At 52.0% G+C, this 4,413-nt stretch overlaps 1 long non-coding RNA gene across 1 annotated transcript; it reads right to left on the minus strand.

The window, feature by feature from the left end:
• Positions 1-612: 612 nt before the first annotated feature.
• Positions 613-4,405, minus strand: LOC109367454. Its single transcript, XR_002114609.1, has 2 exons — positions 4,268-4,405; positions 613-3,894 (listed from the first exon to the last, which is right to left on the minus strand). It is a non-coding gene; the product is annotated as an uncharacterized LOC109367454 (long non-coding RNA).
• Between the last annotated feature and the right edge of the window lie 8 nt (positions 4,406-4,413).

A 4,413-nucleotide genomic window follows, 5' to 3' on the forward strand; every position in this document is an offset into this window, starting at 1 on the left:
CGCCGCGGCTCCATCCGCCGCACGGCCCGGCCCCATGGGCCACCCGCGCCGCACCGCGCCGCGCTCCTCAACGGCCACCGCCGCAGCCACCGCCCGCAGCGCGCCTGCGCCGAGCGGCGCCCCCGGCCCTCGGGAAGTGGGCGGGAGAAGCTCCTAAGGCGGCGTCCAATCAGAGTCCTTTGCCGAACGGACCGACGGGCGGGATGGTCAATGAAAAGCAAGGATCGGACAGAGAGCCCGCCTACAGTGTTATTGATAAGTCCAGCTGTCCAATAGGATGCTGGAGCTCGGAACAGGGCGGGGATTAAGGAGGCCGAGAGGGGTGGGGCGGCATGCGGTGCGCTGGCCTATGGCGTCCAGGGGAAAAGAGCGACACGGCAGTTAGCCAATGACGTGAGGTGTCTTATGGAGGATGCAGGCTGATTGGCAGGCCGAGTAACCATGGCAACGCAGATGGGTGCTGAGGGGAGGCCTTGCGCATCCCCTCACTGCCAGGGGACAGTCGGGCATGAATTCGAGACCAAAGAGATAAATGCCTGACAGTCACTGTGCCACACAGAGGCTTTGAAACATGAGATTGCCCTCAGGTTACAAACACAGCACCCTCAAAAGTTTCGTAGAGTGGCAAACAGTTTTATTACATCTTCCATCATAAGTATCCTTTTTGCTGATTCCTGTCTTTAAAGTGCTACATGACAGCTAGGAAAATAGAGGCACTTCACAGCAAACACCAAGAAAAACAAATGCTTTATGTGTTAATAAATCAGGTGTGTTTTCATAGGGAGTATGAGCTAAAAAGCACTGGGAAAATACATGAAGAAATCTGCAGACAGAGAAGAGAGCCTTGGTATGGATGCTGCTGGCTTGAGATCACCAAACACCCTCAAAAACGGCACAGAAAGCAGCAGGAGAAGATGTATGCCCCCTCTTTCTCATGGCGAGAACAGCCTGTGTCCCATCTCTGAGAAGAGGATAGAAAGTGCATTTAAAACGCCCTCTCTCATCCACGGATGGATAAAATGTTGGGCACTGAGCAAGAAGTGAACATCTCGAGTTCACTCTTGGGTCCTGTCAGAGCCAATTCAACCACCTCACTCTTGCATGTATTTATTGCCCTTGTCCATTTATAAGGGAGGCACTTTGTGCATTTTGGGGCAAAGGGAAAAGTGCTAGCAGCTGTCAGCCCTACCAAACCGAAGCAGAAGTCCCCCAGCCTGCTGTGCTGTGACACAACCATTTGTAATTTGGAGACCATTTACCCAAGTCAGAAGAGGCTCTGTGTTACGACTCCTCCAGGCTAATGGGGTGCTAAGGCAATCAACCAAAAATAAGGCAGAGCTCTGGGAAAACCAGCACGTGGCTCAACAACCTGGGGATATGGGACTGAAAAGAGGTGGAGAGGTGCCTTCCAAAACGCATTTCCTTTGGAATCTGTATGAACCCAACTCATGCAAATACTGTGGTCAGAGCAGCTCACATCCAGCACCCCAAGGATACTATTCCATCTAGAAAAGCCTCAGGACACCTCAATTCTGGACACAGAGCCAACAGAGAAGTGCTCCTGGAGCAGACCTGGAAGAGGAGCAGCCCTTTGTCCCAACACTGGGCTCACTGACCCTCTGCACCATGAATGGTCCATGCTGAGCTCTGGGCACAACAGCCATACCCTGCAGCCAATCCCAGGGAGCTCAGCAGTAGGGACAGGTTTTGGGAAACTGTGCTGAACAGCAGGGATCCAAGAAGAAGAAATTACCAAATCAAGGAAAGCAGCAGCTTTCTGGATCAGGATTGCAGCTCAGCCGCTGCAGTGGTTTAAAGCCCATAGCACTCTGGCCAGTTAGTCAGATTAAGCCATTATATCCATGATATAAGCCTTCTGCTGTGCAAATCTGTCTCCAGATCTCCATACTTTTTGCTCAGCTCTGCCTCCTGCCATGGCTTTCATTTCCTGCAGATTGCAGGATTGCAGGGCAACCTAAAAGTCCATGCTGGTGCATTTAGAGCTTAAAAAAAATATATATATCTCTAACTAAAATAACCCACTTGCTTACTTTTGTGCCTCTGTCCTTTTGGGAGGGAGTAGGTGAGTGATGGTGAACAACCCACAGCCATAGCAACAAAGGAAACAGGCAGCACAGCTTGGGATGGTTCAAGTCTGCCTGGAGCTGGATATGTAGGCAAACAGCAACTGAGTAGGATCGCTGCTGTCCCTAAAAGCTGTCCTGGGCTGAGGGAACCAAGGGATGCTTATTTGGGTTTGGGATTTTCTCTTATCTGGAAGTGTTGCAGCCCAATCCCCTCAAACTCCCAAGGTGATCCCTGGGAGCAGTTGGGAAATTATGGACTGAAATTTTAAACAGAATCCTCAAGATAACCCAGAGCATCTGGACAACCAGATGTATGGCCTCCCTGCATCACACAGAGCTGACCCTATTTATGTCCCAACCTCGACAAAAGTTTCTCATCTCACTGCACCAGGTACTGGGAAATGTGAGAATTACATCCACCCTCCTAGCCAGGCTCACTAAATACAGCCTGTAGATCAAAAGGCACATAGCAATCCCAGGTGAGAGCAAGTCTGGCTCATGCTGGTATTGCATGAAATTGTCCTCTGAATGTATATGCTTAAATCTTTTCTCCCCCTGTCTGGGGGAAAGGAGAAGTGAGATTGATCCATGAGAACACTGCACAAGGGTATACACAACTCCTCCTGGCTCCACTGCTTCATCCCCAGGGGTGTCAGTGCTGTGTGAAGAAGTCCTGTGCCATTCCTGATCCATCGGTGCATGGCACGATACTCCGAAGGAAAGCACTGAAGCAGGATGAGGGCTCCTGGGACAGGGGACAGCTTGCACACAGTCCATCCTGGCACGTCCTCATCACAGGAACATTTCTTGGCAGGAGAGGGGCCATCCAGAACCAAATGCAAAGATGAGAATGGCCAGGAAGGCTCTAATTTTGGCCTCGAGGGATCACCCCCTGAGAGACACCCTCACTGTGGATGAAAAAGAAGGCAGCACAGACAGGAAGGTGGTTGGGAATCAGACCAAAACCCAACAGCATCACACAACCAAGGCCTCTTCCAGGAAACTTTCTGGGAAGAGATTTAACAAAGCCCCTACAGTCCCTCTAACTGTTCTTCCGGCTTCAAACATGCTGGCCAACTTCCTGCTACGAAGAGGAATCTCCCTTTGGTAGCTGTGGCATCTCATCTTCTCTCTACTGCTATTTCTGCAATCGTGTGTACACCAGAAACACTGAAATCAATGCAATGCCAACAGCTGGGAGGATGTACAGCAGGGACGGCCCATAGCTGTCCCCTGATGTGAGGACTTCAGCCTGAGATGAGCTGGTTGCAGCATTACTTCCCTTGTTTGAATCAGGAGAGTCTTCAAAGGGGACTGCTCCATCTCGGACATCATTGCCTGCTGCCAGCAGGGCACTGAGGTGATGTTCCACATGGACCTCGTGAGTGCCCACAGAAGGGCTGGCCCAGCTCAGAGGTGGATAAGGGCTCGCTCCAGCTGCCTTTTCTCCCCCAGGGTCCGCATGAACCGCTGGAGTTGCAGACCAGTGCCCTGAGTTGGCTCTGGACTGTGCTTCTCCAGGGCTCAAGCTGTCTGTGCTCACCATGAGCGGGTCGCTGCTCAAGCCAAGGTGACTGGACGTGTTGGAACTGGAGCTGCCCAGGTATCTGGCAGCTGCTTTTGGGCTCTCTCCTACTACAGATTGGAGGGCACCTGGCTTGCTGAGCTCCACATCTTCCTCCTCATTATTATGAGATGCCCAGATGCTGGCAGCAGAGCTCACTCGTGAGGGGGTCCTCCCAGCTGCGCCTTCAAAGCTTCCTGCAGCATTCATACCTGAGAGGGAGGCCACTGAGGCAGAGAGCACCTTTGGAAGACAAAGAGAGGGGCAGTCTCAGCTGGGTGCTGTGGGGAGCACCCATTCAGCCAGTCTCAGGCGCTCACATCACAAAATTAGCACACTTCAGCACTCTATCATTTTCTCCAGCTACCAACAGTGTGGCTGAGCCATGAAACAACAAGGACAGGGAAAGCAAAAGGGGCAGGAAGGTGCTGAGGCTCTGGGGAACCGCTAGGATTTGTGAGAGATGGAAGGAGAAAGGGGAGACAAACAGGGGCAGAGATGATTGGGGTGGAGATGGGCACCTGGACTGACAGAGCCAGTTCTTTCCCCATATACCTGAGGGCTCTGCTTGAGCCCTCAGCCCCACAAAATCATTTGGGGACATCCCAGAACTCACCCCAGGTGAGTTTGGTGTCAGGACTCCACTGGGATCACAATCTGATCTAAATATTTATTGCAACACCCACCAGCCAAAGCAGCTCTCCCAGGCATGCTCTGAAATACAACAGGACAGAAAGAGGAACACAGCAAAGAAACCCCCCC

This window comes from Meleagris gallopavo, chromosome 4, assembly GCF_000146605.3.
Source record: "Meleagris gallopavo isolate NT-WF06-2002-E0010 breed Aviagen turkey brand Nicholas breeding stock chromosome 4, Turkey_5.1, whole genome shotgun sequence".
NCBI lineage: Eukaryota > Metazoa > Chordata > Aves > Galliformes > Phasianidae > Meleagris > Meleagris gallopavo.